Source organism: Mesoplodon mirus (genome assembly GCF_964341445.2).
Source record: "Mesoplodon mirus genome assembly, chromosome: 14".
Classification (NCBI taxonomy): Eukaryota; Metazoa; Chordata; class Mammalia; order Artiodactyla; family Ziphiidae; genus Mesoplodon; species Mesoplodon mirus.
In genome coordinates, this window is record NC_138990.1 from 59,391,130 (window position 1) to 59,416,449 (window position 25,320).

The following is a 25,320-nucleotide window of genomic DNA, read 5'->3' on the forward strand; positions in this document are numbered from 1 at the left end:
CCTAAAGCTGGTGGCTGCCTGAAGCAGATTCTTCACCCACTCCTGTTTCAAAGCTCTCAATCCCTGGCCAAGCCCCTGGGGCAGGTGTGACAGTCACCAGCAGGGCAGAAATGACTGAGCCCAGGGAAGGCAGAAGGCTTTCTAGGTGTGGGTTACCATTTCCTCTGGCCTGTTTGAACACTCGGGGATCCTCCAAGGATGGCTCCCCCAGAATCATACCACTGTACTTTTCTGCCAGGCAACTAGGGGGTCGTTCCCCTCCCCCAGAGCTCCAACGACAGGCCATCTGTGGACGGAGACCCTTGTGGACGGCCTCTGGTAACATTTTGCTTCACACGGCCGCTCCTCCACATGGACTCCCCCAGAAGCCTGGCAGGCAGGACCAATTACCCTTCCCAAGGCCCCTCAGGCCCCTCCCCAGTTCTCCCCTCCCTTATTCACTTTCCACTGACCCTCCCAGCTGAATGTACCCATTGCTCCTTCCTTCCCTCTCCCCTATCAGCCCAAAGTCCCCAGTGTTTCCTGACACACACTCCCAAGGTTCCTCAGAGCCGGCTGAAAACTAACCCTGGGAGGAAAGAAAGGAGGGGCAGGATGGCACGTCTTCCAGGCTGCCTGCCCAAGCTCCGTTAGGCCCACTGCCCACCGGCAGTGCATCTGTGGATGCGTGGAGGCCACACCTTGGGCCAAGACGTGCCTGACCCCCTGCTCTGGTCTGCGCAATGCTTCCTCCCACCCTTCTTCTCTGACTCCCTCTCCCTTTCTCCTTTTTCCTCCTTAGATCTCGCCATAGCCCTCCCCCTTCCCTCCTCTCCTGCTCTCTCTCCCTCTCCCCCACCCAAATGAGGTTGGTTAAACAAACCTTAGTACATCCAGTCTATGAACATCGTAAGCCAAATCGTGTTTTTAAGAATGTTCATTGACATGAACCTACCCGTGAATATCCTGCAGAGGGAAGAGGGGCTCACGAGGCATTACGGGCAATATGAGCTCAGTTTTCTAAATGCCCCTCCCACACCCAAAGACAATGCAATCACACCACACACTCATATATATAGCACCATAGTGTTCACTTCCTTTCTCCTCTACCCATTGGGGTCTAGGCCCTGTCCCTGGGTCGAGGCCCTTTGAAGACCCAAGGAATGGCAGATCCAGCCAGAGACAGGCATGCATTTCAAAGGCTGGTCCATACCTCCTCCCCTTTGCCCCACTATGGTGTTTGTCACTTCCTCCCCTTGGGAGCATCTGGAGGCCCTGGCCAAGGGGAGAGATGAAGGCAGAATTGTTGGATCAAAGTCCAAACACATAATAAAGGCATCTCCCTGCCCCACCTAAGGACATGATAATGTGCATTTACCCACACAAAAACACAGAGCAGTGGGCTGGTGTGCCATAAACCTTCTCTTATTACAAAGCCGGAATCTTTTCCATCTGTGCTTAAGCTGCAGCCTAAGAAATAATGTTTATAAAAATAAGATTGGAAGCAAAAATACTGAATGCAATAAATTATGACTACACTGTGTTCTCTCCTGAGGGATGTCCTGGCCAAAGAGCCTTCAATATTTCTATCTAGGGCTGTGCTTTGTCTCTTCTTATAAAGCATTCCATTTATTGATGGCAAGAAAAGGCCTAGGCGGCCGAGGTTGGCTCAATAGAGCTATGGTGCTTGGCTGTCTGTGCCTGCCTGGCATCTTGATTTCTCTTCTGAAGCAACAGCAGCTCTGCTTGTTGTGGAACCACAGGATGAAAGCCCAAAGGGAGGCTGCCCAGGGGAAGATCTGTTGGCTAGTTTCCGTCACCCCTACCATCTCCCTCCTTCCAACCCCACCATCACATCCCCACCACCGTCATGACCATGAATCCAGACGCCATCATGATCACCCTTCATGGATGCAACACACCCTACCACTTCCCAGGCATTGGCTAGGGTTTTGGAGGGAGGGAAACCTGGGAAATTAATGACACAGATCTGAGATTTAAAAATCTCCCGGGAGATGGGCCAGATGTACAAATAACGTAGAACAGGAAGGAAAGTCAGCAACAAGGTACTGAAAAGTTCTCCCAGAGTTCAAAGGAGGGAGAGATGAAGCAGCTTTTGAGTTGAGTCTGGAAGGATGGGTTGGATCTAGACCCCCAGAACTGGAAGGAAAAGGCCTTCTTGGAAGAGGGATTGATGTAAGGGAAAGTGCAAAATTGCAATGCGTGGATGAAGAGGAGAGGAGTGAATTCAGTTGGGCTGGACCCCTAGGTGTCTGAAGGGCAGTGAGGGAAATCAGGTTGAAGGGTGGAGTGGGAGTAGATCAAGAAATGTGATGGATAAAGGAAAAGGCCGCTCAGTCCAAGGATTTGGGCCTTTTACATGGTGGGAAGTGGACGACCAATGGAAAGTTATTGAGCTGTGGGAGGATGGAGCTGCTTTTGAAGCTAATCATTGTGATGTGATCTTGGGGCCAGTGAGCATTCTCTCCTTTCTCTTTCCTGAAAAGATCCCAACTCTTCTCCCCTCTTGGCTGATTCAAAAATGTAACAAAAATGTTGAGTGTTAGCCATTTGCTTTAAATCCTACTACTTCATACTTTGTCCCTTAAGCATTTGTGACAGAGAGGAGGGAGAGGGGTAAGAATGAAACACACAGCCATTGACTATTACTCATACCTCTGGGCAAATAAGTATATCAGCTGCTTTCTAGAGAGTGGATTTTGCTTGCGGCAGGTATGGCATATGAGGGTACCCCAGGAGAAGCAGAGGGGACAGCCTCCTGTCAGCTCACACGGCCTGCTTTGCCTTCTTTATGGGATCAGCTCCGTGTGGCTCTGAGGTGTTCGACTCAGAGTAGAGAACCCCAGGGCCCAAGGCAAGGGCACCCCCAAGAGCCAATGGGAGGAAGCCCTGATGGTTGGATAAGGCTGGTGCCAACTTCTGCGGACTCTGTCCTTGGAGCAAGGGTGGCGCTGCCCTCATTCCACTTTCTCCATGATTCCAACGGGAACCACTGGAGTTGCATCCGGGAGTCATTTCCAAGGCATTTTCTTTTTCACTTCCTTACTTGGCTTTATTTAGTAACGCAGTCCCCAGTGCAGTAACATCCCCTACTCTGTCCTGTTCTTCTATGTAGATAGAAGACAGCAGACCTCTTGTCTTATTGTGGCTGGGCCTCGACCCTCATTTTCTGGCAGACGTTTAGGATGGAGCTGGGATCCCTCCCTCCGACTTGGGACTATTGGAGAAAAGGCGCCTGCGACCCTTCCCCCATCTTCCGGCCTGGTTTTCCTCTGAGGACAGGGGGAGAGGGCTCTTCCAGGCCGAGCTGGCGGCCAGGCCAGCGTTTGTGGTAGGCGGTGTTTATGTGAATGCACAAATGTTTATGCGAGATTGCCAGCCGGTTATTTATGAGTCTCTCAGTTCTTCCCCAATAAAAGCTGTTCCCTCAGTGTTCTGACAGGCCCCGCATCTGTAACTAATGTGTCACTCACTCAGCTAATGCAGTTCACTTGTGTTTATTTTTGCACAAAAGCAATTTATCCAGCCGCTCTGGGGGGGAAAAAAAAAAGGCCGTGTCAGGAGCCTTCTTTGGAACAGAGTGTTTTTCCTCAAAAGATATTCCAAATGGCTCACAGGGCAGGGCAGGCTTCTGGTGTGTGTGCCTGACCGTGTCTGTGGGTCTGTCCTGAGTGTGAGGGAGTGTGTGGGCCCGTGCTTTGAGTATATGGATGTGTGTCTTTGTGCCTCTGTCTGTCTGGGACTGAGTGGCTTTGAGTGTTTACCCCTGAATCTAAGAGTTCTGCCCGGGTGTGTTTGGGTTACTTGTTTAAAAGGTATTGGGTGGGGGTGGGGGTGGGGGTGGATGTAACTTTGCATTCCCTCTGGTAGAGATAACTCAAAGTTGGGAAAGTAAGTTGTTGGCGGTTAAAACGCCTGGAGGAGGAGTTTGGAGGAAGGAGGGGAGGGGGACCAAGGTTAAAAGGGAGGATGATTGGCTTCAGGGCAAAAGGAACATTAACACTGTCCGGCCAAGGACTGTAACTATAAAACTGCAGAGGAAGGCCTGGGCATCCCTTCCCTGTGGTTGTTAATTTTATCATTCCCACTCTGTTTTTCTTCAGTATTGACAGTAAACCTTCAGAGTGAAAAGGATGCCCTGTGGGCTTGTTTCGGGGGTGCTGTAAGAAAGGAGGGAGCTTGAGAAGTCATTGCCTGCTGCACAAGCAGATTCCTGGGAAAAGGAACCAAACAGTGGCAGGAGGATGTGAGGGGCATGTCCCCACCAGGGTGGGGGTCAGGAGTCAGGCTGAGTGCTTGGGGTCTGCCAGAAGGGAAAAGAGGTGCTGACTTGGGCTGGGGAAGGGCCTGGTGGACTCTGTGGTCCTCAATCTCATCCCATAGTTTGTCACTCTGACCCTGGCCCGTCAATGAACCAGTCTGCATTGGGCAGGAGAGTCCAGAAGTCTCCATGTAGACCCCTCCCACAGCTGGGAAAGCATCCATGGATGCCCATGGCCAACTGCCATGGAGGAGGTGGCCCTGATGGCAGATGTCCTTTATGTCACCCCTAAATGACCCAGCAGTAGCAATGGCATATTAATTAGGACAGTGGTTCCCAAACCTCATGCTCGAGGAACCCTCACACTCATTACTCGAAACAGATGTCTTCTCACAGCTCAGACCAAATCTTGGCTGCTTTGTCCCAATCTGCAGGAAAATATTGGAGTTCTTCCCTCTTGAGTTTTCCGCCAATAAGATTTCATTAAACCTCTGGTGCCTGTCGAATGATACGTCAGTCGATATTTATATAAACAAAGAGAAATGTACAATTGTGCTTTGCCTGAAAGCTTGTTTTTATGGACCTGGGCTTTCCAACGCTGATTTTTTCTGGCATCCGTAACCTGACTGTGAATTGGGGTGGTCAGGGGAAACCGTCCATTTGTCTCATGTTTTCTCTGGCCAGGTGACATTCATGGTCATCCCTTTGTCTCCCTGTGACCTGAGCAAATTTGACTTCGGGGCCTGCTCTTCCCCTCGGCAGGGGTGTATTCAAGGCCAGGAGCAGAAGGATGTCAATCAACTCAGTCCTCTGGTTTCCAGTGACAATTCAACTTGGACAGACTTGAGGGTAGGACAGTGGGGAGGCATTTGAAAAGTTGGGATTTGCCCTTTTGATCTGAAGGTCTCCGTGGAATACCCTGTCCTCAGAGTAGGCCTCCCTGCCCCTTCCTCGTGCCCTGGGAGCGTGTGTTTCCTTGGCCCCCACCCTCAGAGCCCCGCGCTTCCTCCTGCTTCTGCTGTCGTCCCTCCTTCCAGTCAACCTGGGATTTTTTTTTTTTTTTTTTTTTTTTTGCGGTACGCGGGCCTCTCACTGTTGTGGCCTCTTCCATTGTGGAGCACAGGCTCCGGACGTGCAGGCCCAACAGCCATGGCTCACGGGCCCAGCCGCTCCGCAGCATGTGGGATCTTCCCAGACCGGGGCATGAACCCGTGTCCCCTGCATCGGCAGGCGGACTCTCAACCACTGCGCCACCAGGGAAGCTCCAACCTGGAATTGTAAACTCCTTCTTGCAGTTGAATTCGTTCCTAGGCCGGTGGCCGACCCTCAGTGGTAAGTGAGCCTCCCAGCCACCTCTGTCTTGGAAATCTCTGGAGCAGGCTCAGGCCTCGCGTGGGTCTTAAGTCCCAGCCCTTCCTTCCCTCTCCTGTGGGCCTGTGACTAGGGAGAAGTGGGGAGCTTTGAGTCTGGGGGTGGGGGGCAGAAGGAGCGAGGGGTGTACTCTGGAAAGAGGCTTACTTTAGAATCTAAGAAGAAAAGCACCAGCTCACAGCCCTCACCAGGTTCAACCATCCATCGCCTTTCTGGCTCTAACCAGCACAGCTGTCTGACGGTCGGGCTCACCAGCCTCTCCTCCCTGCTTGACTGTCGGCTGTGTGGCAAGGCTGTCCTTTCTCGCTGTGGCCTTTGGGGTTGCTCCCCACCCAGGCTCTCTTCCCTAACTGGCATGCTCACCTCCCACCTTGGCCGCTGCAGTCCAGGGAAAGGGCCATCCCGGTGAACATTTGCATCACAAAGCCATATTTTCCCATCAGCAAAATGGTTCTTAGGTCCTAAACTGAGGATCCACAAGCCCCATTGCCTGCAGGGACCCAGGAGGTAATGTAAGGAGAGGAGGGGACGGCCTCAGGGTTGAGGGCAGTGGGGAGGGGTGGCCCTGAGGCTCCCTGGAGCACATGCTCTGTCCACAGGGGTGACCCCTTCACAGCAGGAAAGGGTTACCATGTTTGGAATGCCAGCCCAGTGAAGCCAGTTCTTCTATTTTCACATCTGGACTTTTATGTGGACTCTCCTAATGTTACATGTTGGCAACCAAGTCCAGCTTAAAACATGGTGTGGGCCAAGCAAAACACGTCTGCTGGCCAGTCATGGCTCGGTTGCCCCTCTACCGGTGTGAAATGCCGGGGAGCTTGTGTTGTGGGTGTTCGGGGATGTACATGGCGACGTCCAGGCCTTCGGCCCTCAGCTAACTGGGGAATCCCATCAGGTGCCGTGAGGGCTCATGCTCTTTGCTAAAATCTGGACACAGCCCATTTCCTGAGAGCCGGATGTTTAGCCTACACTGTCCTGGGGTAGCATAGGTTTGCTTGGTCTCCAGGGAGGGATGCAGACCCCTGTTTTTTTGCTGAGCGTTGTCCTGTGGAAGGCCCCTCTGGGGAGCCTGGGCAGGGAGGGCGGGCAGTGGCCATCCTGGGTCAGGATGCCTTATCCATGCAGGTGACAGATGGATGTCAAGGACGGCTTCCAGGGTTCGTGCAGTGGGCGGGGGGGGGGGATGTGGTACCTCCTCCGGAGAGGGGGAATACTGGAGAATCAATGCGTTTGGGGAAAACAGCCGGACATCTCTAGGTTTTTCCCCATTTTCCTAGGTCGTAAGGAAGGGGGAGGGCAGCTTTTGTCCTGAGATGGGGCGTTGCGATTGTGGCCTCTGCTTCAGCCCCTGTGTAGCCTCCAGGGGGAGGGGGAAGCAGGACCCAGAGCCCCAGTCTTGTCCCCAGAAGCTGTTCTTGGGCTCAGCCTGAGTCCCCAGGGACAGCCCGCCAGTGACACCAAACTTGGGAGGGATACTTATGTTGGTTTCACGGTCACTGAGGCTTCTGGGATCACCTGGTGTCAGGGAAAGAGCTTGGGTCCCAGCTCTGCACTTTATTAGCTTGTGACCTTGGCCAGTGATGTCACCTCCTGGGATTTAGTCCCTTGTCTGTAGATGGGTCTGTCTCGTTGGTCTGTAGCCTCCATCCAGCCTCCAAGTTCTCTGACAATGTCTGCTGCCAGCTGCTGCCGTAGCTCCATTTGACGTGTCTTTCAGAGCACGGATGGGACTCTTGCTTCACCCCTGACTCCCGAGTGTCCAGCAAGGCACAAGGCACATCATAGGTGCTTAGCATGTCTTTGTTGAATAAATGAGCAAGACCAGCTCCCTGGCAGCAGGGAGCAGGCCACAAGCAGAGAACAAGGCAGGCAGGAGAGCCCCGGGGCAAGGGAACACTCTTGCTGCGGCTTCATCCTGGGAGCGAGGGTGCCTGCAGGCTGAGGGCTGCTGGGGCCTGGAGGCTGGAGCCCCATCTCCCAGCCCAGCATCTTCTATAGCCCGGCCCTGCCCCACCCTCCCCCAGAACTGCCCCACAGTGACCACTTTTCCAAGTCCTTTCACTGTCTCTGAATGTTTAAGGTTTTAAGATGCAGCCCTTTGGAGACATCACAGGGAGCAGCTGGACCCCGAGCCGGGCCAGGCTGGCATGTTGGAGGGCGAGCCTTTAGCTAGGACACACTCAGTCGCCAGTTCTCTGCTGCAGGCAGGAAGGAGCAGGCCCAGGCCCGGTCTCCGAGCTCTTGGAGGAGCACGAGGGGGAGACGGCCGTACCCTGGGCCCTCTGGGTAGCTTTGGGCTTTGCGGCTGCAGCTGTGGCCCCGGCCTGGGTTCTGGGCCTGAACAGCTCCAGGGGCCCCCGCTTTTCCTACGAGGCCTGTGTGGAGGGACGGGAAGGCCTAGGGCTGTGAGGGTTGGGCCGTCTGGGAGAATCAGCTTAACAGGGCGACAGTGGGGCTCTGGGACCTCAGGCAGGGGTCCTGGGGTGCACTTCCTCCGGCCGGCCTCGAGCACACTGGGGGCCTCAAGGAGCTCGCTGTCACCCCCACTGAGTGCCCGCACCCCGCTTCGGGGCAGCCAGGGGTCTCTTCTGAGTACCTCACCAGCCCCTCCCGCCCTCATCCCTGGGCGGCAGAGGAGTGAAGCGAGGGACCCAGGCTGAGCTGTGAGGGTGAGTCATCGGGAAAGCTCCTTGGGTCTTTGGATCTGGGGGATGGTGGATGTGAAACTGGACATTTTTCTTTCCTCCTCCACCCTCTTCAGGCCTCATTCTCCTGAAAATACCAGAATGAATAGGGATATAATGCACACTCATGTAGCCACAAACCGGTTTCCGAAATACAATTACAAATCCAGTCGAAGGCCTCCATGAGCACCTCCCAAACACAGCTCCCTTCCACTGCATTCCCCTCCTGCCCAAGAAGTAATTACTATCCAGTATTTGGCATCACAAATTTCTTTAACTTTTTACTACATATGCATGTTTTCTTGACATATTTACAGAATTGTTTTGCATGCTTTGAAACTCTGTGTAAATAATATCATTCTAATATGTATTCTTGTGCAGTCAGTTTTTGCCTCTCAATATGTTTAGGGATTCCAGCACGCGGACACGTGTGACTCTGGCTCGCTTATTTTCTACGCTATGTAGAATTCCACTGCGTGACTACATCATTTCTCCAAGGAAGCCTCCTCCCAGCCCGCTGAGGGGTGGCTCTTCTCCCTGGGGATGCTTCCTTGTGCAGGGAGCCCCAGCTCTGTGGATGCTCCCCGCCCCACGTTAGGGTGCCAGAGCCCTTCTTCCCCTCCCAGAACTGTTGCTTCACAGAGGAGGAATTTGAGTGGATTTCAGGCAACCTTGTGTTTGCCATAAATCAATGTTTAAAGTGAAACCCCAGCCCAATGGGGCTGCAATTGCAACCAGCTGAGTGCAGCCAGGCAGGCTGATTCGAACCTGGATGGAAGGAGCTGTGTGCTCCACATGGACAGGGTCTTTGACCGGGACGTGCTGGCAAGCCCTTCTCCAGTGCATGGGGAGACACCGGTGCAGCCACAGCCCCCGGCAGAGCCCCTGTGGTGACCCTGGCTCGAGGCCCACCCTCTTCTCTGCACTGACCACTCTTGCTTTGCCCAGTGGCATCCAGGGTGGGTTGGGCCACGTGGATGTGAGGATGGATGTTGTTGTATCAGCTTTGGGGGAGGGGAGTGAGGTTCTGGGACCTGCTCGGGGGCAGCCTGTCCTGATGGGCTTACATTTTAGACCCTTGAGAAGGACAGAGGCAGCAAGTCCCCACACTAGTTCAGACCCCGACCCCCAACACCCGCTGCACCCAGAGCTCCCAGAGCCACACGATGACTTCTGTGCATCTACGTAATTCTGCCTTCGTGGGCCCTTTCCTCCATAAGAGAGTATTATAAATTATATTTTATGATTGTCTTGCTGTAAAGACTATGGTAGGCACAATCATGGCTCTCAAAGATGTCTGTGTCCTACTCACTGGAACCTGTGAATATGTCACCTTACATTGCAGAGGTGCTTAAGTTAAGGATCTTGAGATGGGGGATCATTCCGGACTATCTGGGGGGGGGCTAATGTGATTATAGGGTCTTCATGAGTGGAAGAGGGTGCAGGAAATTCAGAGTCAGAGTGGGTACATGTGAGGACTCAGCCCACCTTTGCTGGCTTGGAAGACGGAAGAAGAAGCCTTGGAATCAAGCAATGGCGGCAGCCTCTAGAAGCTGGAGGAGGCAATGAAACAGGCTCTCCTGAGAGTCTCCAGAAGGAGCACTTTCTTGCCAACACCTTGATTTTAGCGCCGTGAAATGCATTTTGAACTTCTGACCTCCAGACCTGTAAAATAATAAATCTGTGTGGCTTTAAATCACTAAGTGTATAGTGACTTGTTACAGGAGCAACAGAAAAAGAGGAGGAGAGAGGCAGCAAGCCTCCATGCTTGTCCAGACCCCAGCACTGAACACCCGCCGCACCCAGAGCTCCTTTGCTTTTGTGGGATTCTTCCTCCATAAAAAAATATTTAAAATTATACTTTATTCTAAATAAATAATATTCAGACCGTGCTGGTATAAAGGTGAATATCATCGAGACTGAATTCATCATTATATATTCATTATTATTATATATTTTTTAAATTCCTGATTTTAAAAGAAATGAAAACACTTCGGGGGGCCCCTAAAAGAATCATGGGCCCTGGGCCTGCCAAGGGAGAAGTCTACCCTGATGGCTGCTGCGAAGCCTCCAACACCCTCCCTCTATGGAGACTGCGACCCCTCTCTTCTCCAGGACACTTTCCCTGCATGGCTGGAGGGGAGGTGGACGTGGCTTCCCTAAGCCCCAACCTCCCCAGGCCTCTTCTCCCATCATGGGGGCTTGGGTGCCATGTGAACAGAGGGCTTTGTGCGTGGCCCGCCTCATGGGGGCGGGGGCAGCCTGAGTTCTCTACACAGGGCCACGGGGCAAATCCTCCTCAGTGCCTTTGTTTGGTATTGGGTGGGTGGCATTTCCAGATCACCCTGTACTGGGATTGTTAAAGGACTGTAGCCTATGGTGGGGAATCCACCCTAGGGCTTGTCCAAGGTGAAGGTGGGATCTTCTGTGTACAGGTCAAGGGTGTGTTAGTCTGCATTATCAGGGCCATTGGATGGTTCCCCATCCCAAGGGGTTTATCTTGAGGGAAGCCCTGATTCTATCTTGGGGATGAGGCAATGGGATGGTTACAGTAACTAAGGAAGGGGATGTATTAGCTCAGGTTGCCGTAACAAAATACCACTGACCGGGTGGCTTAAACAACAGAAATGTATTTTTTCATGGCTCTGGAGGCTAGAAGTCCAAGAGCAAGGTGTCAACAGGTTATGTTTCCTTTGAGGCCTCTCTCCTTGTCTTGCAGGTGGCCACCCTTCTTGTGGCTTCTTGTGGACACCCCTGGTGTCCCTCTGTGTGTCCAGATCTCCTCTTATATGACACCAGTCAGATTGGATTAGGGCTCACCCTAAGAGCCTCATTTTCACTTAATAACCTCTTTTTTTTAGTTAAATTAAATTTTTTCTTTTGCGGTACGCGGGCCTCTCACTGTTGTGGCCTCTCCCGTTGTGGAGCACACGTTCCAGACGCGCAGGCTCAGCGGCCATGGCTCATGGGCCCAGCTGCTCCACGGCATGTGGGATCTTCCTGGACTGGGGCATGAACCCATGTCCCCTGCATCGGCAAGTGGACTCTCAACCACTGAGCCACCAGGGAAGCCCCACCTCTTTTTTTTTTAATTAAAAAATTTTTGGCTGCGTTGGGTCTTCGTTGCTGCGCGCAGGCTTTCTCTAGTTGCGGCAAGCGGGGGCTACTCTTCGTTGCGGTGCGTGGGCTTCTCATTGCGGTGGCTTCTCTTGTTGCAGAGCACAGGCTCTAGGCGTGTAGGCTTCAGTAGTTGTGGCACTTGGGCTCAGTAGTTGTGGCTTGCAGGCCCTAGAGCGCAGGCTCAGTAGTTGTGGCGCACGGGCTTGGTTGCTCCGCGGCACGTGGGATCTTCCCAGACCAGGGCTCAAAACCTGTGTCCCCTGCATTGGCAGGCAGATTCTTAACCACTGCGCCACTGGGGATGCCCAGTTAGCCATATTGACTGAGTCTGAGCCAGGTCATGTGACTGTCACACTTTCATGGATTAAGTTGAAGGGTGGGGGGGCAGGTCATGTGACTCCAACAACCTTTTAGACTGGGCTGGTCATGTGGCTATGGCTTCTCTTGGTCTTGTAATGACCATATTCCTTCTAACATTGATAGAATCTACTTTCAAAGGCTCTCCAATCTATAGAGGGAAATATGAGGGGTGGTCTTGAATTATCCCTGTTCTGACCATCCAAGAACTGTCTGGGAGCCTGGTGGCCAAAGCTGGCATGACCACACGATCCTCCTCACTGCCCCAGGGGCTTCTGGAGCCCAACCACCTCTGCTAGAAAGCTCTATCTCATTGCATATCTCATTGCCTTGAGCACAGGGCATCTGGTTCCCGATATCCCCATTCAGGGGCTGGCTTTTGCAGGGGAGGTTGGGAGAAGGGAAGGAAGAGGGAAAGGAGTCAGGGAAGCCTAGAGTCATAGAGGCGCCAGTGGGGGCCAGTGGGGGCCAGGGCGGCTGGCTGGGGGCCGAGGGAAGGGGACCTGCAGCCCTCGGGTGAGCTCTGTGAGCTAGGAGCATGGCGGTGTCCTCATGGCTTGCCTGTCCTCCTCTCTGCCGGGTTCCCCTGTGAGAGACCCTTGGGGGCTTCTGAGAACTAGGCTTGTGGTGGGGAGAGTAGAGGGGGTGAAGCTTCTCAGCCACCTCAGATTCTACCAGAGAAGTGCACGAATCGTTTAGGGTCCACATCCCAGAGACAGAGAGACCACCACTCCCCTGCATTCTCTCCAGGTTGAGTTTTCAGCTCCTAAGTCTTGGCTCCCCAGATGCCAAAGGTCTGACTCAGTCAAATTGCAGTTCAAACCAGTGCTTGCGCTGCTCTCTCTCCCCTAGCCCACCACGCTCCATCCTACAGCCACCCTGGAAGGTGGATATCATCCTCATTTCACAAACGTGCAAACACAGACTGCGGTCAGGTGGCCTGCCCCAAGTCCCACGTCCAGTTCTCATAAGGCAGAGCGACACTGGGACCCGGGCCCGTGTGACTCCCCGGCTGGGAGTGCAGCTGTTTGCTTGGCTCTGCACCGTCAGAGCCTGTACTACACGCGTCACTGCTGCCCTGCAGCTACTTGCCTGGTGCCCTGGCCCCTGGCTGGCCCTGCTGGGCTGTGGGATTGTGGATGAGCACTTCCCCCAACTTCTCCTTTGCTTCTTTCCCCTCTCGCTGTTCCAGAAGGCAGGACCCCCGCGTTCTCAGTTCCAAGACTGGCAGGCAGACAGCACCCAAGTACTGAGCAGACCTTTCCGAGGGGACAGTGAGGCCCTTCCCATGTTGCTATCCAATGGGCAGACGTGGACCGCTGCAGCCACCGTGTTCCAGAAGCCCAGAGATGTGTGGCATCTGGTGTGTCCACTCCTTCTCTCCCTCCCCGTAGGGTCTGTTTCTGTCCCTACACTGGGCCACAGGTGGGGGCAGGATGATCGGAACGCTTTTATTTTGTCTGTGCTAAAAAGTGTGCGATCTCTTGGGGCTGAGGCTGTTTGAAGATGAGCTGTGAAAAATGATCTGGCCATGCTTCAAATCAGGTCTTGGCCCTTCCTGACCTGCTCTGGGGAGAGGAGGGATGGGCTCTTTTTTTCTCTCTCTTTTTTTTTTTTTTGCGATACGCGGGCCTCTCACTGTTGTGGGCTCTCCCGTTGCGGAGCACAGGCTACAGACGCGCAGGCTCAGCAGCCATGGCTCACGGGCTCAGCCGCTCCGCGGCACGTGGGATCTTCCCGGACCGGGGCACGAACCTGTGTCCCCTGCATCGGCAGGCGGACTCTCAACCACTGTGCCACCAGGGGAGCCCAGGATGGGCTTTTTGCCAGAGATTCGGCCCCATCAGAGGTGGCTGGACCACCCAGCCCACCAGCAGCAGGGTGTGTGGTGTGTGTGTGCGTGTGCGTGTGTGCTTGTGTATGCACGTGTCTGTGCAGGTCTGCATTTACTTGTGTGTTTGTGTGCGCACGTCTCTCTATGTTTACACACGTACTCCTGTCTGTGCATATGTGTACATACATGCATGTTTGTGTGTGGGGGTATATAGTGATATGTATGCCTGTGTCTGAGACCATGTGCTTGCTCACCTGTGTGTTTGTGTGTGCATTGGTGTGTGCCTGCACACATGTGTGCCCTCCAGATGGATGGCAGGATGTACACCAGGCACTAGCTGGCTGAGGGTTGAGTCTTAGGTCTTGCCTCAGGTTTCCAAATGGCCCACATGTAACCCTTCACCCTCCCCTGTGGCTGTTGAGCTCTCTGCCCCTGGAGACCAGAGAACTTTCCTTTGGAACCCAGCGGGCCTCACTGCCTGGGGAGGGCAAAAAGCTACTTCTAGAAGCAAACAGGATCAGTGTCATGCTGGGGAGCCTGGAGCCAGCAAGACCTAGTTTAATTCTGAAGGAATGTGTGCGGGTTCCTGCCCAGCAGAGCAGGCCATGGCCGGACTGGGAGTGCGGAGCACCGGCTGCAGTGGCTGCCCTTGGGGGAGGGAGCTTGGCTGGCCAGGCACACACCTTCCAGGGGCGGTCAGTCACACAGACTTGTGAGGCTAGAGTGGGCTAAGAGTGAGGGAGGCCTGCAGTGCTTGGGGGGTAGCATATGGTACAGAGAAGCGGCAGAGGAGTGGTCCCTGGGGACTGTGGTCATCAGGGAAGTCTTCTCGGGGTGCGGGTTTACCTGGGCCGTGAAGGGTGGGGACGATGTGGAGGGAAAGAGGTCATTTCAGGAAGAGGAGAGGGCTTTGCAAAAGGGGCAGAGATGGAAAAGGGCAAGGCCTTTATGGTGTGAAAGTGCTGACACTGGTCCAGAGGGAGTCTGGGGGGAGAGAAGGGGGAGTTAAAACTCCTGTCCACAGAGGGGTTCGAATGCCAGCCAGAGTTCATCCTTAGGCAGTGGGGAGCTATTGAAGATTCTTGAGGCAGACAGCGACCTGCTGAAAGACTGGCCAGGTGGTCAGGTCACGTGGTAGGTGGGGATGGAGGCTGGGACAGCAGAGCAGAGTGGAGGCAGTGGGTGTTCGGGGTGGCGAAGCCTGGGGATGAGCGGGGTCAAAGGTGGCAGAACTAACTCTACTTCACGTTGTATGACTCTTGGACGCTCTTCAGGTCTTGTTGCTGTGTTTGGATTCCCCTGACCAGAGAACACTGTCAGCCTGTCCTCCCCAGCTGGCCAATGGAACCAAATGGGCCTGGGAGACAGAGGCCAGGCCCCGAGCCAACCCAGGCCCCAGCCCCTCCTTCACCACCCTGCCCATTGTTGTCCTGACCCCTGCAACGGGCCTCTGGGTGTCTCATCCACCTGGAACCGAAAAGTGGCATCTGTCGCTGGGGGCAGGTGTCACCCCAGGGCGGCAGAGGCAAGTCCAGGGGAGCCCTTGAGCATGAACACGGCCATGTGAATGTCAGTGTGGCCCAGGCTGGGCGTGGACATGAGTGTGAGCTCCATCCAGTCATTATAGGGGGTGTGGGACACCGTCCAGCCTGAGTCTGTATGTGTACAACTCAGCATGAGTGCGCACACAGCCTAGCCTGCACGGGCCCGGTGCCTAGCACATAGTGGGTACCTGTGTTTGTTGAGTGAGTCAGTGTGAATGTAGGCACAGCCCAGACCCCTGGGGCAGACAGAGCTCCAGAAGCAGCAGCTGGAACTGTCCTCACTGCATCACCTGGGCAGGACTGCCTGGCCTCCTCAGTGGGTGGACACTGGCTCAGCTGCCCCTACCCCGGCCCCCCAGGCTTGATGCAGGCTTGATGGCGCAGTCGGGCTGGGGCCGTGACTCCACCCTGTCCCTCCCCTCTGTTCCCCTGCCTCTGTAGGCTGGAACTACGGCCTCCTTCAGCCATTCTGAGCCCAGTGCTTCCTATAATTGTGAGGTAAAGCAGCGAGAACATCCTGGAAACTGGCCCTAGCCTGGGGCTTGGGGCAGCTCCTGGCCTTGGGAAGGTCCTGGGGTGATGGGGGAAGGAGTCCACTCTCTTCTGTGGTCTGGCTGAGCAGACACAGGCTTCCCTTCTGGAGACGAAGATGAGTTCAGTCTTCAAGAGGCAGAGTCATGAGCTGCTGTGAATTTTTTTCCAAGCTGGGAAGAGTGAACCTCTCTGGCAGGCATGGTGATGGGATCCCTGTGCATGCAGGACCCTGAGGCTCCTATACTCCTGGGCCCTGGCCTACCACATGGGCTCCTAGGTCAGGGTCCCCTGGACGCATGGCCTGCCCAGCCTCTGGTGCCCACCCCTTCTGTAAAGGGGTCTCCAGAGCCAGGTGTTCTTTCCTGGAGGCGTCCTGGTGGCCCTGGGGGAGATGGAGGTGGCCCTGGTGTTTGACAGGAGCACTTAGTGTCTTATCAGGCCCAGCCCAGCCCGAGTTATGCAGGCAGGCCTGAGCAGGCTCAGGTCCTGCCCTGCTCCCTGCTTCTCTCCCTCCCTGTCCCCTTCCCCAGCCTCATGTCTGTCCCTTTACCCTCTGCCTCTCCCTTCCCAGGAAGCTGGAGTGTGTAGCCCTCGTCTGGCCAGCTGGCTTTTTCAGGTTCTAGCTGCTCTGGGGGCTCTTTTCCTTCATGGGTGTTGCTGCACAGACTGCTCAAGCCTCTGCAAAACTCGTCATCTGGCTGGTTGCAGAGTCTCCTTAAATCTACTCTGAGCTGCGTGTACTGTCATCCTCTTGGCACCTTTGAGGAGTACCTTTCTGTTTGCGATGGTCTCATCTCGACGTACAGTCATCGCAGTGCCGGGCTCCACTGTGTTGGAGCCTGAGGCAAAAGGAAAAATCAGTAATATGGATCCTGTCTTTATTGAAAAATCTGGTATTTCATTCATCCACCGTGGATATTTTGCATTAGTTTTGGTGTTTAAAAGTATTGCATTAAAATATGTTTTGTCTTGCCTACTGACTTTTCTGGTGTCCCTAAGGGTTTGCACCTGAGGAGAGTGCAAAGAGAAAGGATTCCTTGGTCTGGGCCCTGGAACATCCAGGACTGGAAGCTGACTGGAACTCTTCCTTTCTAGGAGTGGCTTGTAGAGGCCGGAGCCTGTGGGTGTGTGTGAGGGGGTGGGGGAAGGAGGGAGAGAAAACGACTGACAGATTTCAGAGCTTCTGCTAATGTTTCCATGGAGCTGAGGGGCAGGGCCTGGGGAAGGGGCCCAGCCCAGGGTTCCACCAAGGGGGAGGGTGGGTCTTTGCAGTGGAAAGAGAAGCAGGGAGCAGGGTTAGGATGGAGGGGGGAAAAAAAAAGTCTGTGAAATGAAGTGAAAAGAATTCATTTCTATGGAGGTGGGCTTGAGGGGATGAGACCAGAAAATGTAACGGCTGGGAGGCCTTTACAGAGCCACAGGGGGTCGTGAAGCCCTCCACCACCCCGACCTTCAATGGGGTTCGCTCCATATGCACTGGCCTTGTGCGAGTGAGTTTTTGCTGGGGGAGTAATGGAAAGGGGTGGATCCCGGGCTTCGAGCCTGTCTGTGTGGAAGTGGGGCTGAGAACATGGGGCAGGGATGCTATCTGCCTGCTGAACTTTTCAGCGGAAGCCAGTGCCGAGAGGCAGAACTGTATTGGGCAGGTATGAGTGACAGGATTTGGGCTGGTTCTCCTGGAATCTCCAAGGGCAGGCATCTTGGCGTGTGTGTCTATGTCTTGTCAGTTTGAGGATTGCCAGGCCCCTGGCTTGCTGCCCATTTTGAGACCTTTGAATGTTTTTTTCCTCATTAGCTTCTTCTCCAGAGGGTCGACGGGGGTGAGCAGGGGAGCCCCAGGCTGTGGTGAGGGGCCAGGGCAGCTGGCCTGGGGCCTCGGATGGGCCTCTGTGCTCTGGAGCAGCCTTTCCTGCCTCCTCGGGCTCAGGGTGTACTGGACCCAGCCTGCATCCTCAGCTTATAACCCTACCCGGGCTGTGCGCGCACACAGCACACACACACATATTCCTAGGGTGCTAGGGTCAGGGTATGTGTGTGTGTGAAGAGCATCAAGGCCGCCTGACCCCTGCAGTCAATTCCCCTTGTCTTGCGCTGTCACTCCCTCCTCCGTCTTGGAAGGGGGTGGAGTCTCCTCAGAGAGGGTCTGGGGAATTGGGAGCCACTCGGCTCCCAGCATACCAGCTAAATAGAGGGCGCCTGTGGGCATCCCTGGTGGTGCAGTGGTTGAGAGTCCGCCTGCCGATGCAGGGGACACGGGTTCGTGCCCCGGTCCAGGAGGGTCCCACGTGCCGCGGAGCGGCTGGGCCCGTGAGCCATGGCTGCTGGGCCTGCGCGTCCGGAGCCTGTGCTCCGCAACGGGAGAGGCCACAACAGTGAGAGGCCCACGTACCGCAAAAAAAAAAAAAAAAAAAAAAAAAAATAGAGGGTGCCTGGACTGATCCTGCAAAGGCTGAAGGTGGGTTAATAATGGAGAATTGTGGGGCCTGACTCCTGTTACCTCCGGCTGGGGTCTGTGGCTACATTAACCTAAGAAAGCAACCCTGCCCCTTACCCTGAAGTCTCTACCCTCTCCCTCCACGTGGGAGCTCCTACCTGGCTCAACAGAGGTGGAGGGAGGACCCCCTTTCTCCCTCCACCCTGTAACCACCCTGCTTGTTGGGATTCAGCCCCAAGGGCTTGCCTCCTACAGGATGCATGTGTAGGCACATGCTCCCTCTCTGGTCCACGAACTTCCCATCTTTTGTTTATTCTGGTGTTTCCCTGGTCATAAAACTCATTTATACTAATTGTAGGAAACATGGAAAATTGGGAAAGCATAAAGTAGAACATCGTAGTGGCTTAAACCCGGCTCTTGGAGATCCACACCGTTGTCCATTCGGAATGCCCCCCACGTTTGAGTTCCCGTTGGCTGTGGGTGCCCTATACTTGTCACAGCACCTTCCTGTTCTTGTCACATTCGATCTTCTGGCACAGCCTTATGAAGGGCCATCAGCAGTCCCCGTTTTCTCCTTTTTGTAGCTGGGAAGTTGAAGCAGAAAAGTAAGACTTGTCCCGATGTGTACCCTGCCTCGTCCCACCCAGGCCTCCTGAGCACGCTGTCCCACCAGCTTCTCAAACCTGCTCATAAGCCTGAGCTGGGGGCTGTGAGCCCCTCTGCACAGTGGACACCCTTTCCAGCCCCCTGCCAGCACGCAGTCTTCCCTGTGGGGCTGGCTTTGAGCCTCACCCACCTGCCTGGGGGATGATGCATCACAAGCTTAGTGAGGTTCGGGGGGAGGGGGTGGGGAGGCGGAGGGAGGGGGCAGATTTCAACGGCATGCCTCTTGGAAACCACATCAAATGGTGCAGCTAGGAATTAACAAATAAATTTGGGAGACAAGTCAATTACCCTCCCTCCGTGCCCCTGTCCCTGGGGGCAAACAGCGGTCTGTGGTTCCCAGCCTGAGCACGCCTTTGCAGGGGCAGGCCCAGCCAGCGCTGCAGCTGGCTTCTGTCAGATTAACTGGGCGAGATGTGACAGGCCTCTGTCCTCTGGGGAAATGGCTCCCTTCCTGGGAGGTGGTGAGGACATTCCCAGGTTACTCTGTTCTTACCCTCTCCGCGCCCCTCCCTGTCTCACTGCCTCATGGGTGTCCACCTCCACCCCCCCCAAACACAGTCTCCTGCTCAGTTAGTTACAGGCCCCAAGGTCCACTGTGGTCACTGATCACCATGATGCCTTCAGAAGATGCCCGTGAAATGCATTTACTGAGGGAGGGCCACCTTGTTAGTCTCTGCCAGACACATTAGCACCATGGTTATTATTTTAAAAATCAGACTAACTACTTGTTGCCATAGAAAACATTTATTTACTTGGCAAATATTTTTAAATGCTGCTTTGTGGCAGAGGTTTTGCTAGTTTTTGCTAGTTGTAGAGATACAGAGAAAAGAGACACGCCCTCACCCTCTAGGAGCTGACAGTTCTGTGGGGAAGTCAAACACAGACAATGACTGTGCAGGAAACTTTGGGAGGAAAAGTGGGGGGCACCTAGCCTGGGGCTTGGGGGGCTTCTCAGTAGGGATGCCCACCCAGGCTGCATCCTGAGGGATGAGTTGACATTGAGACTGGGGGATGGAGAAATGCTGTTCCAGATAGAGGGAACAGCATTTGCAAAGTCTCAGGCAGGGGAGGGCCTTGAGCTGGATCACAGGATGTGAGCGGAGCAGGGGCAGGAAGAGAGGCAGAGGCTGGCTTGTGTGCAGCCTTGAGGTATATATATATATATATATATATATATATATATATTAACAGGGTTGCATGAGAGGGCGGTGGTATGTAACCCTCTTTCCTTAAGTCTTTTTAACGTGATTAGATTATAGATTCTTATCAACTTTCTGTGTGTGTTGGGTGAGTAGGGTGTTTTTTCTGTTTAGAAACAACAACACAACTCCTTAGAACCCAGCAGACTACAAAGGGAAAGCAGTGGTCTTCAAAATATAAGAGCAGCATCATGGAAAAATGAGCTCCCCCTCTGACATTTGTTGCCACTGAATTTTCTATGGTTGCATTAAGTAGGCATGTTCTTTAGATCAATGATTCTCAAATTTTAGTATGCATATGGTGTTTGGGATCTCTCCTGGAGATTCTGAGTCAGTGGGGTCCAGCAATGTGCATTTTTAAGAAGCTTCCATGGTAAATCATATTCGGTCAGTAGAACATGCTTTGAAAAGCACACTCCTAGAACCTGAATTAACTATTTCGACGTCTTGGGGAATTTGCTTGCAATTCAGGAGGCTGCCACCAGATGGCAGTGGTGCTTTGTGATGGATCTAAGCAGAGAGGCTCTCCCCCCCACCCTCCCATGTTTGCTGGAGACACAGTTCTTTATTGCAAGAATGTACAGAAAATAATTATAAAATTATTGGTAATGAAATATGAAATTTCAGAGCTTAATTTTAAATTTACCCTTCAAACATTAAAGCTGAACTTTCCAACACGGTGGCCACTGGACATGTGTGGCTTTTCAGCACCTGAAATGTGCTTAGTCTAAACTGAGATGTGTTGAAAGTATAATAAACACACTGAATTTCAAAGACTTAAAAAAAAAGGAATGTAAAATATCTAGTTAATAATTTTATCATGATTTCATATTGAAATTATAATATTTGGGATTAAATTTTATTATTAAAATTAATTTCATCATTTCTTTTTACTTTTTTTTTTTTTTTTTGGTCCCACCTTGCAGCACGTGGGATCTTAGTTCCCCAACCAGGGATTGAACCCATGCTCCCTGCAGTGGAAGCATAGAGTCTTAACCACTGGACAACCAGGGAAGTCCCCATAGCTTTTTACTTAAAAAAAAATACTAGAAAGTGTAAAATTACATATGTGGCACACATTCTATTTCTATTGGACAGCAGTGTATGAGAAATCACCTAAATTAATTTCTTCATTTTGAAAGTGAGGGAATTAAGGCCAAAAGTTTGATGGAAGAGTGCCAGACTTGAAGTCAAAAGACCTCCACTTAAGTTCTAGACTAAATACTCACTGCATGCTCTTGGGCAAGTCGTGTACCTTCATTTAGCCTCCATTTCATCATCTGTAAAGAAGGCATAATTACAGCAACCCTACTCACTTAAAAGAGTTATGTAAAAGACCTATGAGATAATGAGGCCGTAGCTTGTGTAAACTCTTAAGCATCACAAAGAGATCAAATTACTATTGTTGTGGTTACTGATAACCACTAAAACCCTGGTCCTATAGTCTCACAGTCCTTGAAAGCACTCCTGGCACGAAGGTCAATGGATTGGGGCACTTCCCGACTCTTAGGAGTTTACAACCGAGTTAAGGAGTTACTACATACACTTAGGAAATGTAAAATGACAAAAGAATAGTGATTCAAGTAAGTAATGGGAAATGCCACAAGGTGTATATAGTTAATAGTGAGTCATTTCTTTTTTTTAAAAAAATTTGCATTTATTGAGCTGGGACAATAGGATTGAAAGGTTGGAGTGGGGGAAGGGACAGTACCAAAAAAGAATAACATTTAGTCTCTGTTTGCAAAGAGGTTTATCATCTAAGGGGGCAGAAAGGAGACACAAATGATAGGCCAGCCTCAGGAGCTCTCAACGGAACATTGGTATTAGGAATGAGTGACAGGGGCTGCCAGTTCCTGACCAACTCTCCCCTTTCCTCTTCTTCCTTACTATATAACATCTGGACTCTTTGGGGAGTTGGCAATTAGCCCAGCTAAAATACTACATTTTTCAGCGTCATTTGAAGCTAGGGGTAGCCATGTATGCAGTGCTGAATAATGAGATGGAAGCAGAAGTTGGATTGGGCTTCCATGAAAGCTCCTTTAAAGGTGGGGGACATTTAGCCAGTGTGCACACAAGAGCCCTTGACCCTCCCTCTTGCCTGGAGGGTGGGTGTGATGGTAGTGACTCCAGCAACTATTTTGTAATCATTAATGTAAAAGTCATACCCTATGGTAGCAGAGGAGAAAGCTGGAATGAGCCTGGGACCTGGACAACATCATGGGGATGCTAGACTGTCCTAAATTTCCAACCTTTGATCTTCTCATTATGTGAGAGAAAAATGAGCCCTATTTTGTTTAAGCCACTGTTATTTGGGTTTTCTGTTCTATGCAGCCAACCCAATTCCTGAATGACACCGAGCATATTAGTGTATATGTCAAGTCTCTTGAGTTCCATGTGTCTGTGGCAAGGAGACTCTAAGGGATTTTATTGGGGTCTGGGGCTGGAGAGTCACATGAGATGGATAGGGCCACTCTTAAGTGCTAACCCAGCAGGCTGGCTGGTGGTGAAGTGTCTATGCAGTGGACACTTCCTCAGGAGAATGTAGATAGTGATAGCTCTAAGAATCCCAAAGAAGGAGAAAACAGGAATACCACAAGAAGTAACATTTAAGAGAAGTGGATATTTAGGTACTGACCTTACTTCTTATCTTCTCTGCAAATGGGTCTAGGTGATGTAAGGGGGAAATGTAATTGGCAAAATATATTGAGTTTGAACTGATTTCTTAAAAAAAATTTTTTTTTGGTTAAAACACATAGTACAAAAACTGATCTCTTTTAAATATCACCCTTTCAGTCATATTTTCTTGCATCTTTCACCTCAGAAGATGAGCCATCAGACATTGCCACAGGGAAGGGGTGGGAGAAACGATCATCTTTGGGGCTCAAGCTGACTTTCTTGACCTCATTATTGAAACAATGGGGTGGAAATCCGGGCTTTGTGGAAATAGAGGGATGGCTAACAGATCCTTCTTTAGCATATTCAGGTCAGGTTTGGTGGATTAGATAACAGAGTTTACCTCTCCCCAGGTGGGGAAGGCTCAGGTGAGGACAAAGAGGAAGTGGAGGGCCCCTCCTTCCAAGCCCAGGGATTATGGAGGAATCTTTGTAAGAGTGTGGCAGGGGGTGAGAAGTGTGTGCTCTGCTTTCTTCTATCCTGGCCCTATTCAGGTCTGGTTTAGGGGATGCTGAGGGTAGAGGGGCATTACGCTGCCTCATGGGGTGTTAAAGGAGGTCTTCCCCCTGCACTAAGCTGTGGGTGGCCACATCAGAGTAAATGTGGAGGCACCGTGTGGTTAGGCAGAGGTAGAGCCCAAGGTCAGCTTTCTCCAGCTACCTTGGTGTCTGTGCTGTGTGCATAGGCTCTGGAAGTGTCCACATGAGCCCAAAGGAGCCTGGAAGTTAGCTGAGAGTGTGACTGGGAAGCTTACCAGAGGGTTTGTGGCAACAGGAGTAAAGTGCCCTATCGCTGAGGGTCACAGGGCAGACCACCTGTACTGGGCACCAGATGAGAGTCACAGTTGGACCTTAGGGGATCATGGGTGAGGTGAGGACCCTACCCGAGACAAAGAAAGCAGAGTGGGATTCTCTGGCCATGGACTTTAGGCAAGTGGACCAGAGATACTACTTTGGAGGATTTGGAGGACGACAAGGCTTGTACCAGTCAGCTCTGGCTAGGTAAGGCCTCAGTAACAAACAGCCTGCATCTCCACGTCTTCAAACGTAGCATTTTATTTTGCATTCACATTACTTGTTAATGGCTGCCGTTGGCTGGGCTCTGCCCCACATGTCTTCTTAGTCTGGGACCCCACTGTGGGACATGCCCTCCTCAGGGCAGGGGAAAAGAGTAAGAGGCTGGTGGAAACCAACACTGGTTTCTTAACGCATCTGCTTGGACATGGCACATGTCACCTGCCCTCATGTGCCACTGGCCAAGGCAAGTCACACGGTGGCCATATCAGTGGGGTGGGAAAGGATGGTCCTCCCATAGAAGTCGCTGCAAGTCCCATGGCCACGAGCAGGGATGTATCACCCTCTTTCAGGAAGGGAGAGAGAGGAGTTGCAGATAAGAATAGAATCTACCACAGGACTAGGCTGCTTTTCCATCAACACAAATTCACATCAGTAGTCCCCTCCCCTCGCCCTGAATCCCCAGACATCTTGAAGAGAGCGGTGGGAGCTGAAAGACCGAGGGTTTCTTGCAGAGGCTGAAAGGACAGCTTGGGTCACTGACCCAGGCTCCGTTTGCAGGGCTGGATGAGCTGTGGGGTGAAGTGCTTGTGAAGCCCAGATCCCCAGGGGGAAAAGCTGTGTGTTGTAGGTTGACCTTGGTGCGAGCCACTCTGTCTTCCTGCTCCAGCACTGAAGCAGACCCGGGGCTCTGTGTCCCCTTGGCCTCACCATTACCGGCCCTCTCCCAGTGAGCGCACACAGACCCCCATGGATGTCTCTGCAGGAGGTGTTTTCCCCAAGCTGATAGCATCAACCTGTTCTTTACCTCAAACCTGTTTTTAAAAGGACTTTCCTGTTTTTTTTTCTTCCCTTAATTACAGAATATTTTTATAACATACTTTGAACAGAATAAACAGAACCTAGCAAAACAGTTATTAAAGAGCTATAAAGTGGTTTCCTCACCTTTGCCTTCTTTTATTTCTTCCTCTTTCAGATGGGTGGGGCTCGGTGGAGTCTCAGTGGATGATCCCGGGCGAAGGAGCTGTGAATTAGTGAGGGGCCATCTGACGAGGTGCCCGCATCCACCCTACATGTAAAGGAGCTGGGGCCCCCCTCCCCCAACCCTTCGGGCACATTCTTGCTCGGCCACGTTTTGTTCATTTATAGGCTGCTGAGCACTCCGTTCTCGGGTGCTGGGGCCACCAGGCTGGGCTGATTTCACAGCCGGTGCAGGTTGTCACACCCAGTGGACGTGCAGGCAGTGGGAAGGCCTCTCTCCCATCACTTCATCTCACCCCGCTTTCAAGATGCCTGATATCCCACCATTAGAACCCCACGCCTTCTGGCTGAACATGGATGTTGGGAAGGTCCCACATTAAGCTGAGAAGACCTTGGTATAATGAGTCCCTCGTGATCACTAGAGCCAGGGCTGCAGGAAGGCACTGGGGACTTTGGGAAGCGAGGAGAGGTTCCTGGAGGTGGGACAGGGGCCACAGAAAGGGGCGGGGAGAGTGACCCAGGTGAGAGTCCACCCCTGCCCTCTGCTGCTTCTGTCTCTAGCAGGCCTGGGCCACCCCCTACAGTTGCAGCAGAAAAGGGTGCAGCCCAGAATGGGCACAGAGGTGAGTCCGTCTGGCTTGTGTCCCCG

At 52.6% G+C, this 25,320-nt stretch overlaps 2 long non-coding RNA genes across 4 annotated transcripts in view; one reads left to right on the plus strand and one right to left on the minus strand.

The window, feature by feature from the left end:
• The window catches only part of LOC309815680, a 188,661-nt gene that overhangs the window by 34,540 nt on the left and 128,801 nt on the right, over positions 1–25,320 (plus strand). The gene's annotated exons all lie outside the window — the stretch shown is intronic.
• Positions 18,531–24,648, minus strand: LOC309815713. Its single transcript, XR_014295924.1, has 3 exons — positions 24,636–24,648; positions 21,234–21,284; positions 18,531–18,723 (listed from the first exon to the last, which is right to left on the minus strand). It is a non-coding gene; the product is annotated as an uncharacterized lncRNA (long non-coding RNA).